This window comes from Pogonomyrmex barbatus, unplaced genomic scaffold (assembly GCF_055798465.1).
Source record: "Pogonomyrmex barbatus isolate J1 unplaced genomic scaffold, ASM5579846v1 scaffold32, whole genome shotgun sequence".
Classification (NCBI taxonomy): domain Eukaryota; kingdom Metazoa; phylum Arthropoda; class Insecta; order Hymenoptera; family Formicidae; genus Pogonomyrmex; species Pogonomyrmex barbatus.
In genome coordinates this window covers 5,922-20,508 of record NW_028297130.1, presented here as the reverse complement: position 1 = coordinate 20,508, position 14,587 = coordinate 5,922, and the positions used below count along the sequence as shown (strand labels likewise).

The 14,587-nt window shown below is 54.6% G+C and overlaps 2 long non-coding RNA genes and 2 pseudogenes across 8 annotated transcripts in view; 2 read left to right on the top strand and 2 right to left on the bottom strand.

Moving 5' to 3' along the window:
• LOC105433212 (uncharacterized) overlaps positions 1–5,075 on the top strand; it is a 29,202-nt gene extending 24,127 nt beyond the window's left edge. For both annotated transcript variants that reach the window (XR_016140034.1, XR_016140033.1), the window contains exon 4: positions 4,834–5,075. This is a non-coding gene — a long non-coding RNA (uncharacterized LOC105433212). The remainder of the gene's footprint in view (positions 1–4,833) is intronic.
• LOC148935864 (uncharacterized) lies at positions 2,909–14,144 on the top strand. Of its 6 annotated transcripts, none has more exons than XR_016140030.1 (4): positions 2,909–3,326; positions 12,546–12,650; positions 13,006–13,187; positions 13,917–14,144. It is a non-coding gene; the product is annotated as an uncharacterized LOC148935864 (long non-coding RNA). The 6 variants fall into 6 exon arrangements; XR_016140027.1 differs by having other exon boundaries at positions 3,302–3,326; positions 12,546–12,662; XR_016140026.1 differs by lacking the exon at positions 2,909–3,326 and adding an exon at positions 11,955–12,383 and having other exon boundaries at positions 12,546–12,662.
• On the bottom strand, positions 5,075–5,254 carry LOC112552231 (U2 spliceosomal RNA; annotated as a pseudogene).
• A 13-nt stretch (positions 14,145–14,157) lies between the features above and the next one.
• LOC112552388 (U2 spliceosomal RNA) lies at positions 14,158–14,335 on the bottom strand (annotated as a pseudogene).
• Positions 14,336–14,587: the final 252 nt, after the last annotated feature.

The window sequence follows — 14,587 nt, the reverse complement described above, 5'->3', positions numbered from 1 at the left end:
CGGCGCCCGGGCGGCCAGCTCGTCGCGCGCAGCCAACCGCTCACGCCTGACCCGCATCGCTGCGGGAACAGGCGCCGGTTGGCGGCGCGACGGCTGACCGCCCGCGACGTCGGCGAGTCGCGGCTCGCGACCTCGTCGCCCACCCCCCCTTCCACCGACAGAGGCCGGAGACGCCCCGCCTTCCTCACGGGGCGCCACGACGGACGCTCGTGCGCGTCGCCGAGCCATTACACCGCGGACATTCACGGGAGCACACGGATGCACGGCACTCACCTCATCTCCAGTACCGTCCCGGGTATCTCCCTCGCGCCCCGCCAGCGATGTCCCGCGATGAGCTGCCGCCTCACTTGTGGGTTGTAGAGACTTGTGGGCCGTCCTCGCGTTGTTGTTTCCATCTACCGCCGGCGCTGGTGGCGGTGTGACTCGCGACTCACGCGGCCCCGATGTCGCCGGCGACACGGAGCCGACGGAACTGCCGCTCGAGCGGCGCCTCAACGCTCTTCTCCCCAGTTGCACTCTCCACTCGCCACCCAGCTGGACCCCCTCGCTGGTCGCTGGTGGTGGCGCTGCGACGGCCGCACCCCGCTGCCGCCTCGCTGCTGCTGCCTCCTCGGCCGATGGTGGTGTTGGCGCGATTGGGGGCGTCCTTCGCACGACCGCCGTGCACAGTGACGTTCCCCTCGCTGGCTGGGGAGGGGAGTGGCGTACGGCTGGTGTGTGCCACTCCCCGGCGGCGGAACCGGCGGACATCACCGGTCCGCCGCACACCGACGTCGTCACCGTGCATGTCGTCAGCGTTGCCGGTATGGACGTCGCGGGGTAGGCCGATGGCGTGGCCCACGGCGGGGTCCCCGTTGGACTGCCGCGGGTGTTCTGCGGCAGGCTGGGGACCCGCGCGGGGGGTCTCTCCGAGGGTGTTCGCTGTACAGGTCCCCCCGCGCTCCGCGACGTCACGCCGCCCATCTCCCGCCGCGCTATCTCCGCGATCTTCTCGGCTGAGACCGCGATCACCCGGCTGATCGCTGCTGCTGTTGTTGCCGCTACCTCTGCCACCGCCGCGGATGTAGTCGGCGGTGGCGTCCTCGTCACCACCGGTGGGGAAGTCCTGGCCACCGGTGGCGTTATGCCGGGTGATCGCTGCAGGCTCATGTTGCGTGGCCCCCCCTCACCGCCGAACGTGGGTGTTCCTCCGCTCAAGGGTGGCGAGTGAACCACCCTCTTGCGGAGGACAGGGGGGGATGGTCTCAGCCTAGGCGCGGAGCCGCTCTTCTCGGTCGACACGCCTGCCGCCCGTGCCTGTTGAGGTGGGCTGCGGGCCACGGGCGGCCTCTTCCTCGCTGCTCCCCTCCCAAACGCGAATAATTCGCCGCTGGAGTTGGCGTCGCTGGATGCTCCGGGTGGTGATGGAGTTTGGGAGGGGACGCGCGTCGACCTTGCCGCGGGCGGCGGTTTGGCCACCACGCGCGTGCTCGCTCGCGGTGCCCCTCGCACCGCGGGCCGCGCTGTGGTTGGCTGGCCGCGCGCGGTCGACCGCGATGCACTGGGCACCGCGGGCGCCGCGCCGGTGGTGGTGGCCATACGGATGGGCGCGTCTTCTCTATTTACCGACAACACTCGACACTTACTTGTTGAAGCGGCGGTCGTCGTCCTCGTTGTCCTCCTCGCGGCGGCTCCTCCTCCGGATGTTGGTGATAGGCGGGGCGCGGCTCTCCTTGTGGCGGCCGCTCCGCGGGCACCGCTGGTCACCGGCGACGACCTCTTCGTCGCCGTTGTGCCCGCTGTTACGGCCGCGTATGAGGGGGACGTCTCGTTGGCCGATGGTGCTGGCACTGTTGTTGGCGATGGGGTGGCGGTGGAGCGCAATCTGGGTGGCCGCGGATCAGCGGCCCTGCGCCGCGTCAGTCCGTCGGCCGCCGCCGTCGATCGCGCAGTCGCGCTCGCCGCACTAGTTTCACGCGTCACACCGCTTTCACCGTCACTGCCACTATTCACATCGGTTCCGCGAGTGCTCGGACCCGGGGCGTCCACCCGCGGAGACTGGGCGTGCTCGGCCTCATAGTGCGCTTTCACCGTCCTCAGCGGGTAATGTCCCGTGCCCCTGAGGCCGCACACGCCACACGCGTACCACACCGTGTCTCCGGGGTGGCATTTCCGCAAATGTTTTAATAAGTGCCCCGAGTCGCAATACTCCCCCTTTACCCGCGACGGTGCCGACTCGCTTAGCCAGCACCGTGGGCATCTGTAGGTCGCGGGGAGCGGGTAATTAATAAGGACTTCCCGTGGACTCGACATGTTCGTTCGTGGGCGGCCCCGACAAAATTAAACTAAATAAGGGTAAGTATAAAAAATTATTTGGGGCCGCCAACACCGTCCACGAGAAGTCTAAAAACTATTGGTGGCACTCGCGGATACCGTCACTACCACTGCGCACGCGCGAACTAACTCGAAGTTGCGACGCGGTAAACAAAAACGCGAAATCGCTTCTCGGCCAATCGCGCACACGCACACTCGACTTACAAACTAAACCTAACTAGTACCCCGAGCTAAGACTGCCCGGCTGGGGAGTAAAATTTCAATGGAAATCTGCCCGCGAGCTCGGAATTCAATAATTAATTTCGATTCCGCGTGATTTGTTCACGCGGAATATATAAAATCCTTAAGCCCCTCGCGCCGTTTGAAAAAGTTACTAAAAGTAACTAGGTAATTTAATATGGCGCGAGGGCGTTCAAAAATGCGATATTATTGCTCGCGGGCCTCTAAATAGCCAAAATATGTCGTCCCCACGCCGGACTTTCACCGCCCGCCTTTATCACTATGTAACACGAGAACGTGGCTTAAGGCAGGCGGCGCCACGTGCGGCTTAAACTCGCACTGCGTGCTGCCACTCTAGCGAACCGCACAGTACGCGTCGCAGGAAGTAAATACGCGCGAGTGACAGCGGTGCAGTGCGAGTGCAGTGAATGTTATTTAATTAATTAATAACGGCCGGCCACGGGTATCGTGGATAGTCGGCCGGCCGTATCAACACGAGGAAGCGATATTTAAATGCCGCACGTGGAGTGTAGGCCCAACACTGATTGTCTCCGCGCGCTGCAGGTTGCACCCTCCGCACGCTGCGTGCACTACGTATTATAATAATTAATTAGTTAATAGGCAGCCGCTCCGTCCAGCTAAGTATTTCAATTATTTTATTATTAGTAATCAGTCCTATGTATATGTGATCTCACCGTGACACTGCTTTCAGGTTATGCGAGCGGATTAATATATACATGTATCATGTCACTGCACCGTCAGATGTATAAAAATAATAAATAATAGAATGTCAGGTGAATAAAACGATGGTAAGTATACAATGGTTATGTGTCAGTCTTTATAATAGTCTGCTGTGTTGCGTCATATTAATAAAATTTTCTATTACAGATGTCATGTGGATAAAATAATAAATATATAGATAGAATAAATAAAATAGATAGATAAATAGATAAACAGACCAGCAACACAACGATGGGACGACTAGCAGATGGACAACGAGACAAGTGACGAGAATTATTGCCAAGAAATTACATTAACTATTGCATCGATGTGAACTGCGCTGTGTGTATATATGTATATAAGATGTGTATTATTATTGAACTATTAAGATAAATTGTATATAAATAAGTTAAGGATTTTAGAAACTAGTAAATTGATATAAGCAAACATGTAATTTTAGCAGATCCTCACCACATCTAGATCCACATCTGACACCTAACCTATCACTCAATCTGACACTTCATGTATTACAGTTTATATATATATATACAAAATTGATAATGATTTCCGTTTTTCATACCGTTAACTGCAATGATTATAACAATGCCAATTATGCTATTTATGTATATATTTTAATATATATAGTTAGAGTTATACTATCTGATATTCTTTCTCGACAGCTGCCACAGTGAGATGCTGGACAATATAGTGCAATCAGTCTGGAGTGCAGTGCAATGTGGAGCGACTGCAGCAGCCTATTCTGTACGCGGAGAGGAATGCAAACGCCTGCAGCACTAATTATATGGGCCCATGCATATGTGGCAGTACTGGTCATCGACCCACTCTGCGCAGCCAAAGTGAGGTGCTCACTACATATAATAATTATTGTAAAAAGAGTGTATGGTTAGACAGTTAACTTGAAAAACAATAAAATGGAGCAAGTGACGTGTATATTACATTACAAAGTTATTAGATTAACATAGATATGTACAACTGTCACTGCCGCTGTCTAACCTATATGTGTCACGGACTGTATCACACCGCAATCTGGTAATAAATAATTAAATAAATGAATAAATACATAGATAAATAAATAACGGATATAACAGAGAACACTGGACATGAATTCATTTAACGATCTCAATAAATTAAATTAAATTAAATTAGATTAACGGCACATTCTATATAACAATATCTAGCATGACTCATCAAGGTGGCAAGTACATTTGTGTTTTAATTTCAAAATTAACGAGTCTCACGTGCAATAGTTAAAATTGATTCAATAATCGATTATATAAAATAAGAATAAATAAATAAATAAATTAACCGGGAGACAAGTCAAGATGGTAAAAATTGTGAAATATGAGTCATGCGCGGCACTCAACGTACATCTCTCAGCACTTGCAACTATATACAAAATTATGTCAGATGTTTAAAATGAATAAATAAATAAGTTAATAGTTAAAATATGGTCAATACAGTAAAATATAAAACAAAGAACATATAAATAGTCGCGTCAGAACGTGCTAAGAGCGGCCGGAGAGAGAAGTTTCGCGAAAATAATTTTATGCCGTTTTTCAGGTAAAATTCTGCGATGCGACCAGTCTTATGATACACTAAGTGAGCCGATGGACCAAGTACTTACCCGATGACGTGGAATAATCCGGCTTACCCACTGGATGACGCACCGAGGGCCCGGGAGACTCAGAACACGCGCACTTCACCAAAAACACCGATTTCGCGGATTTACCGATTATTGAGACCTGGCTCGTGCTCTGGGGTAATCGAATGCGATAGAAAAGAATAAAATGCTCTTTTCCCCGTGCACTGGGCCGAACTCCACGGTACTGCAATGCGGAGCCGACCCGCGGCAGGGTCGGAGCAAGCTCCGTGCACCCGCCAGGTCTCAAAAATCAGTTTAATATTCTGAGTCTCCTATGGAGACTGTATCAGATATTAAGCTGATAAGAACAGATTAGCACACTTTTATTTTAAATAATGTTCCCCGGGAGGCATCACACCCCCCGGGGTAGATACAAAGAAAGAAAAGCGGCTAGGCCGCGCGCAAAATTAAAATACTATATTGGCGGGGGACAATAGCCCCCCCCGCCTTGTGGGCACTAAAACTACTGTGGCTGGCGGGGTCGCTCCCCGCCAGCGTGCGCAAAATAACATTAAATAATCCCCCCAGCTCGCATGCTGGGGGGATGACGCCATTAACAATACTTGGCGGCCCTCGGGGTGTATCACAGATAGATAAGTTACAAAATAAAAGACCCCGAGGGCGCGCGCGCGGCAATAATAAATAAATTAAAACATACAATTGTCAACGCGGCACACTCACACTCGCTTAAAATACAATAAGGTTCCCGCGGCACGCACACTCGAACATTCATGGCCCCACAGAAAAAAAAACAGGATAAGATAAGTATAAATAAATAAAATAAAAATAAATAGAAAATAAATAGATAAATAAATAAATAAATAATAAATAGAAATAAATAAATAACTAAAAGGGAATAAATAACAATACAACGAAACAGAACATAAAAACATGCGGTCCAGGCAATAAAATGTATATACAAGAAAAAATAAAATAGTGTCCGGATACTAATAAGAGGCGGGCAGGAGGCCTGTCCACATATCTCATAGAAAAGAAAAACAATAATAGGATATTAAAATAATAAACTAATAAAATAATAAAATAATGAAAATAAAAAGAAAAAGAACACATGCAAATAATAATTAAAAAAAAATAAACTATAATATGGAGATGTGGACATCAGTCACTCCTGCCCGCTTGGATAAAAAGGGGGCCAAGACGAAGACAAGAATAAATTACGCGACATTCACACTCACGGCGATACGCGACGCGTCGCAACTTCTTCGGTGGCGGCCCAGCGCCGGCGGACGGCCCGAGGCGGCGTCGCGAGCATCCCATCACCAGCGGGGCGAGAGGGAGCTTGGTACTGGCGGACGCCGGACACGTGCTCCACATAAATGTCCCTCGACCAGCGGATGGTATCCGAGACGATCAACCGCCGCATCATAGAGGCATACGGACCGCCAATCCGCAGCACCCTCAGGACAGCCTCGTTTCTCGGATCCCACGACCCGAGAGCACCGACGACGAAGGCCGTCACGAGGACACGGTACCCCCGCCGCTGGAGCTCCTCAGCCAGGGGGGAGTACTTGGCGATTTTCCTCCCCCTGGCTTCCTCGAAAGACATCCAGCGGTTTTCGAAAGGCACCGTGACGTCGCATATGACGACACTCTTGGAGAGCTCGTGCCTGATCACGAGATCAGGCCGTAGCTCGCCAAGTTCCCCGTCGATGCCCTCAATCCGCTGGTTGACCCGTTTGTCGCCCGGCAGACGGCAAGCCTTCCAGAGGCGGTGCAATACGGCATTGTGCCTCAGCTGTATTGCGGCAGCATGGACGCCGCAGTGACCGAGCACATGTGGTAAGGTCTCCGATACCTCCCCGCATCGCCGACAGCGCTTATCGCCGTCCCCCCAACGCCGCGCGCCGTTGAGGGGAAGGACATCGAGACGCGCTCGATGTATGAAGCGCCAGTCGGCGAAGCGGGTGAAGCTGCCGCCGCGAACGAAGTGATTGCTCACTGGCGCTCGCGACGACACCTCGAAGACCTTACCTTGGTCGGGTTTCCTGAGCAAACGCTCCGCGTAGTGCTCGGCTACAGCTGAGCGCAACCGATTCACCACCTGGTTACGCGCTCCAGGTGGGATCTTTACCGCGGCACCTCTGGGTCCTCGGCACTCCACGATCATCTCCTCGGTCTCCGGCACCCACCGCCACCGCAGAGACAACCGCTCGGACAGCCTTCGCGCGGCATTCCGCGCCCTCGACCAGAGGGATTTCTCCCCTCCGCCCCTCAGCCTTCCCTCCTGCGAGCCAGAAAGGAAGGCGGCGATCGTCTCGCAATCAGGGGCGTGGCCGGTCCTGCGCTGAACCACCCCCGTCAGTGATTCCCAGGCGAGACGCCTGACGGTGGCATCGCCAGCCGTAAGCATACGGAAGGCGTGCGCCACCGACAGGACGTCCGCCAGGTCAGCCAACGGAAGGAGTCCACACCCCCCCCATCGCGGGGGCATGTAGACCCCCTCCGCGCCGGCACGCTGGGGGAGATTCAGCCAGGACTTCGCGAATCTTCGAATCGCGAGATCCGCGGCCGTGAGGGGACGCTTCTCCACACTGGCTCCCCGCAGCAGAAAATCTAGGCGCGGTAGGATGAAGGTCCCGAGTATGTCACATTTCTGCCACGGGGCGAGGAGGGCGCGATCCACCGCGCGAACGTCCGAGAGGAGGTCCCCGATGGTGGCGTAGGGTGTCTGGTCGACCGAGAATCCCGTCGGAACACCGAGGTGGGTGTAAGGCTCACCCTCTGCCAGATGACGCACCGGTTGGCCCTGGATGCTGAACGACGTCGGCAGAACCCTGCCGCAACCACCCGTGCCGATGTGCAGGGTGGCGCATTTGGCAGGGTTGAACCGCAAACCCACCGACGCCGCTTCAGCCTCCACTGCGTTGAGCAGTCTCCTCATACTCTCCGGAGTCTCTGTCAGGAGTGCAATGTCGTCCGCGTAAGCCAACACACTAAACCTGTTATTAAACATATTGTACCCCGCGTCGACATCGGTGGCTGCACGCAGCACCGAGTCGATCGCGAGGTCAAAAATAATAGGGCTTAGCGGACAACCCTGGCGTACTCCGGAGCGTATGGGGATGGGCGCGGTGAATCCCTCGGCGGTGCGCACACGCGTAGTGCAGCCGTCGTACATCGAGCCCCATATGTTTATGAGGCCCTTAGGCACCGCCGCTCCAGCCAGAGCACGGCGGATCGTCGCGTGCGGGATCGATCCAAACGCGTTGGATAGGTCCAGCCACGCGACGACCGCCTGCCTCCGGCTCCTCCTCGCGTCAGTCAGGGCCTCCTGAAGGACGAAATTGTGCTCGAAGCATCCCTCGTCCCTCAGGAAGCCCTTCTGGGCGGGACTAAGTCGGCGGTTGGCGACCGCCCAGTCGGTCAGACGATCGGCGAGAATCGCGGCGAAGAGCTTGGGGACGGTGTCTCCCAAAGCGAGAGGGCGCCAGTTCTCCAGCATGCCCCGGTCTCCTTTCTTGTGCACAAGTATCGTGCTGGAGGTCTTCCAGGACGCGGGGACCGCCTCGAGCCGCAAGCAGCAATTACAAATTGCTGTGAGGAGCCGCGTACCCGGATCCGCCCCACGGAGGTCACGGTAGGTGACGCCGTCGGGACCCGGCGCAGAGTTGTTCATACGCCGGAGCCGACGGTCCACCTCTCGCTCCGTGAAGGGATCCAGGAGATACGCGAACTCCTCGCGCGAACCCGAGGGGTCAGTGCGCTCGGCTTCCACGCCGGAGCCCGCCAGGAACTCCTCGCCGCGGTACAGGCGCTCGAAGTACTCCTGAACCTGACGTCTCGGCACCTGGCACGAGTCGGCAGGCCCCTGGAGCACCTCTCGCACCGCCTTGCGGCGATTCGCCCTGTAGAGCGCCTGCAAGCGCTTGGCCTCACGCACCCAGTCCCCGCGTGCTTCTCCCGACGCAGAGGGGCCGGCCGGTACCGACCCCTCGCCACCGGCGCCCTCTCCCTCCGGACCGACACCCCCCCCTCGCCCCCCGCCGCGACCCCGCCTCACGCGACCGAGCTGGACATCCTTGGGAATCGGCGGCGGCGCCGCGAGCCCTGTCCGCGACGACCTCCCCGAAGAACGCCGCGACTTCCGTCGCGAACGCCTCCAGTTCGGCGCGCGTAGCGACCGCCGGCGCCCGGGCGGCCAGCTCGTCGCGCGCAGCCAACCGCTCACGCCTGACCCGCATCGCTGCGGGAACAGGCGCCGGTTGGCGGCGCGACGGCTGACCGCCCGCGACGTCGGCGAGTCGCGGCTCGCGACCTCGTCGCCCACCCCCCCTTCCACCGACAGAGGCCGGAGACGCCCCGCCTTCCTCACGGGGCGCCACGACGGACGCTCGTGCGCGTCGCCGAGCCATTACACCGCGGACATTCACGGGAGCACACGGATGTACGGCACTCACCTCATCTCCAGTACCGTCCCGGGTATCTCCCTCGCGCTCCGCCAGCGATGTCCCGCGATGAGCCGCCGCCTCACTTGTGGGTTGTGGAGACTTGTGGGCCGTCCTCGCGTTGTTGTTTCCATCTACCGCCGGCGCTGGTGGCGGTGTGACTCGCGACTCACGCGGCCCCGATGTCGCCGGCGACACGGAGCCGACGGAACTGCCGCTCGAGCGGCGCCTCAACGCTCTTCTCCCCAGTTGCACTCTCCACTCGCCACCCAGCTGGACCCCCTCGCTGGTCGCTGGTGGTGGCGTTTCGATGGCCGCACCCCGCTGCCGCCTCGCTGCTGCTGCCCCCTCGGCCGATGATGGTGTTGGCGCGATTGGGGGCGTCCTTCGCACGACCGCCGTGCACGGTGACGTTCCCCTCGCTGGCTGGGGAGGGGAGTGGCGTACGGCTGGTGTGTGCCACTCCCCGGCGGCGGAACCGGCGGACATCACCGGTCCGCCGCACACCGACGTCGTCACCGTGCATGTCGTCAGCGTTGCCGGTATGGACGTCGCGGGGTAGGCCGATGGCGTGGCCCACGGTGGGGTCCCCGTTGGACTGCCGCGGGTGTTCAGCGGCAGGCTGGGGACCCGCGCGGGGGGTCTCTCCGGGGGTGTTCGCTGTACAGGTCCCCCCGCGCTCCGCGACGTCACGCCGCCCATCTCCCGCCGCGCTATCTCCGCGATCTTCTCGGCTGAGACCGCGATCACCCGGCTGATCGCTGCTGCTGTTGTTGCCGCTACCTCTGCCACCGCCGCGGATGTAGTCGGCGGTGGCGTCCTCGTAACCACCGGTGGGGAAGTCCTGGCCACCGGTGGTGTTATGCCGGGTGATCGCTGCAGGCTCATGTTGCGTGGCCCCCCCTCACCGCCGAACGTGGGTGTTCCTCCGCTCAAGGGTGGCGAGTGAACCACCCTCTTGCGGAGGACAGGGGGGGATGGTCTCAGCCTAGGCGCGGAGCCGCTCTTCTCGGTCCACACGCCTGCCGCCCGTGCCTGTTGAGGTGGGCTGCGGGCCACGGGCGGCCTCTTCCTCGCTGCTCCCCTCCCAAACGCGAATAATTCGCCGCTGGAGTTGGCGTCGCTGGATGCTCCGGATGGTGATGGAGTTTGGGAGGGGACGCGCGTCGACCTTGCCGCGGGCGGCGGTTTGGCCACCACGCGCGTGCTCGCTCGCGGTGCCCCTCGCACCGCGGGCCGCGCTGTGGTTGGCTGGCCGCGCGCGGTCGACCGCGATGCACTGGGCACCGCGGGCGCCGCGCCGGTAGTGGTGGCCATACGGATGGGCGCGTCTACTTTATCTACCGACAACACTCGACACTTTCTTGTTGAAGCGGCGGTCGTCGTCCTCGTCGTTCTCCTCGCAGCGGCTCCTCCTCCTCCGGACGTTGGTGATAGGCGGGGCGCGGCTTTCCTGATGGCGGCCGCTCCGCGGGCACCGCTGGTGACCGGCGACGACCTCCTCGTCACCGTTGTGCCCGCTGTTACGGCCGCGTATGAGGGGGACGTCTCATTGGCCGGTGGTGTTGGCACTGCTGTTGGCGATGGGGTGGCGGTGGGGCGCAATCTGGGTGGCCGCGGATCAGCGGCCCTGCGCCGCGTCAGTCCGTCGGCCGCCGCCGTCGATCGCGCAGTCGCGCTCGCCGCACTGGTTTCACGCGTCACACCACTTTCACCGTCACTGCCACTATTCACATCGGTTCCGCGAGTGCTCGGACCCGGGGCGTCCACCCGCGGAGACTGGGCGTGCTCGGCCTCATAGTGCGCTTTCACCGTCCTCAGCGGGTAATGTCCCGTGCCCCTGAGGCCGCACACGCCACACGCGTACCACACCGTGTCTCCGGGGTGGCATTTCCGCAAATGTTTTAATAAGTGCCCCGAGTCGCAATACTCCCTCTTTACCCGCGACGGTGCCGACTCGCTTAGCCAGCACCGTGGGCATCTGTAGGTCGCGGGGAGCGGATAATTAATAAGGACTTCCCGTGGACTCGACATGTTCGTTCGTGGGCGGCCCCGACAAAATTAAACTAAATAAGGGTAAGTATAAAAAATTATTTGGGGCCGCCAACACCGTCCACGAGAAGTCTAAAAACTATTGGTGGCACTCGCGGATACCGTCACTACCACTGCGCACGCGCGAACTAACTCGAAGTTGCGACGCGGTAAACAAAAACGCGAAATCGCTTCTCGGCCAATCGCGCACACGCACACTCGACTTACAAACTAGACCTAACTAATTCCCCGAGCCAAGACTGCCCGGCTGGGGAGTAAAATTTCAATGGAAATCTGCCCGCGAGCTCGGAATTCAATAATTAATTTCGATTCCGCGTGATTTGTTCACGCGGAATATATAAAATCCTTAAGCCCCTCGCGCCGTTTGAAAAAGTTACTAAAAGTAACTAGGTAATTTAATATGGCGCGAGGGCGTTCAAAAATATGATATTAATGCTCGCGGGCCTCTAAATAGCAGTAATATATAGTCCCCACGCCGGACTTTCACCGCCCGCCTTTATCACTATGTGACACGAGAACGCGGCTTAAGGCAGGCGGCGCCACGTGCGGCTTAAACTCGCACTGCGTGCTGCCACTCTAGCGAACCGCGCAGTACGCGTCGCAAGAAGTAAATACGCGCGAGTGACAGCGGTGCAGTGCGAGTGCAGTGAATATTGTTTAATAGTTAACAACGGCCGGCCACGGGTATCGTGGATAGTCGGCCGGCCGTATATACACGTACAAGTGATAATGTAAATGCCGCACGTGGAGTGTAGGCCCAACACTGACCGTCTCCGCGCGCTGCAGGTTACACCCTCCGCACGCTGCGTGCACTACGTAATATAATAATTATTTAATTAACAGGCAGCCGCTCCGTCCAGCTAAGTATTTCAGTTATTTTAATATTAATATTCAGTCTTATATGCGATCTCACTGTGACACTGCTTGCAGGTTATGCGGATTGATACATGTGCATCCAGCCACTGCACCGTCAGAGGAATAAAATAGATAAATAAATAATGGAATGTCAGGTGAATAAAACGATGGTAAGTATAAAATGGTTATGTGTCAGTTTGTATAATAGTCGGCTGTGTTGCGTCATATTGATGAAATTTCTATTACAGATGTCATGTGGATAAAATAATAAATATATAAATAAAATAAATAAAATAGATAAATAAATAAATAAATAGACCAACAACACAACGATGGAACGACTAGCAGATGGACAATGGAACGAATACCGAGAATTATTGCTAATAAATCACACAGGCTACTGCATCGATGACAGCTGCGCTGTGTGTATCTATGTATATAGAATTCGTGTTATTTATTAGAGAATAGTGATAAATTGTATATAGTTAGATTAAAGATTTTAAATACTAGTAAATTAATATACAAAAACACGACTTCAGCAGAATTCTCACCACATCCAGAACCATACCTGACACCTAACCTATCACTCAGTCTGACACTTCATATACTACAGTCTTATATATATATATACAGAATTGATAGTGATTTGACTTTTATTGTGCAGTGGCCATCCAATCATTGATAACGAGCACAATGATGCCTGCCAATAATCCAATTTAATATATATTTTAATGCACAAAGTGAGAGTTTATGTTACATGAAATTCTTTCTCGACAGCTGCCACAGTGAGATGCTGGACAATATAGTGCAATCAGTCTGGAGTGCAGTGCAATGTGGAGCGACTGCAGCAGCCTATTCTACGCGCGGAGAGGAATGCAAACGCCTGCAGCACTTATTTATATATATGGGCCCATGCATATGTGGCAGTACTGGCCATCGACTCACTCAACGCAGCCAAAGTGAGATGCTCACCATATGTGATATTTAATGTAAAATGAGTTTGTGGTTAGACAGTTGGCTTAGCGACAATTAATTGAAGCCAGTGACATGAGTAATGTGTTATAAATTATTTAGATTAAATATAAATTTATCAATTTAAGTATGTATAGCTGTCACTGCTGCTGTCTAACCTATGTATCACAGACTGTATCACACCGCATTCTACTAATAAATAATTAAATAGATGGATAAATAAGTAAATAAATAACGGATATAACAGAGAACACTGGACATGAATTTATTAAACAATTGCAATGAATAAATTAATACATCAACGGCACATTCTTATACTAATAACGGGCATGACTCTTCAGGGTGACAGGTGTACATGTGTTTCACTTTTAGCATTTAACGATTAATAAACAATGACTTACGACACTTTCGATAGTCAATTGTATAAAATATAAAATAAATATAAATTAAATAAAAGTATGGTCAAACGAATTAAAATAAGCAATAATCGGCGTGAAACACAAGTCATGCGCGGCACTCAACGTACTCTCTCAGCACTTGCAACCATATACAAAATTATGTCAGATGTTTAAAATGAATAAATAAATAAGTTAATAGTTAAAATATGGTCAATACAGTAAAATATAAAACAAAGAACATATACATAGTCGCGTCAGAACGTGCTAAGAGCGGCCGGAGAGAGAAGTTTCGCGAAATTAATTTTGCCGTTTTTTCAGATAAAATTCTGCGATGTGACCAGTCTTATGATATACTAAGTGAGCCGATGGACCAAGTACTTACCCGATGACGTGGAGTAGTCCTGCTTACCCACTGGATGACGCACCGAGGGCCCGGGAGACTCAGAACGCGCGCACTTCACAGAAAACACCGATTTCGCGGGTTTACCGATTCTTGCGACCTGGCCGGTGCTCTGGGATAATTAAAAGCGATAATACTAATTAAAATGCGCTTTTCCCCGTGCACTGGGCCGAACTCCACGGTACTGCAATGCGGAGCCGACCCGCGGCAGGGTCGGAGCAAGCTCCGTGCACCCGCCAGGTCTCAAAAATCAGTTTAATATTCTGAGTCTCCTATGGAGACTGTATCAGATATTAAGCTGATAAGAACAGATTAGCACACCTTTATTTTAACTAATGTTCCCCGGAGGGCATCACACCCTCCGGGGTGGATACAAAGATAAGCGGCTAGGCCGCGCGCAGACTTAAATAATATATGGGCGGGGGACAATTGCCCCCCCCGCCTTGGGGCACTGTAACTAATTTAGCTGGCGGGGTCGCTCCCCGCCAGCGTGCGCAAAATAGAAACTAGACTATCCCCCCAGCTCGCATGCTGGGGGGATGACGCAATTAACAATACTTGGCGGCCCTCGGGGTGTATCACAGATAAG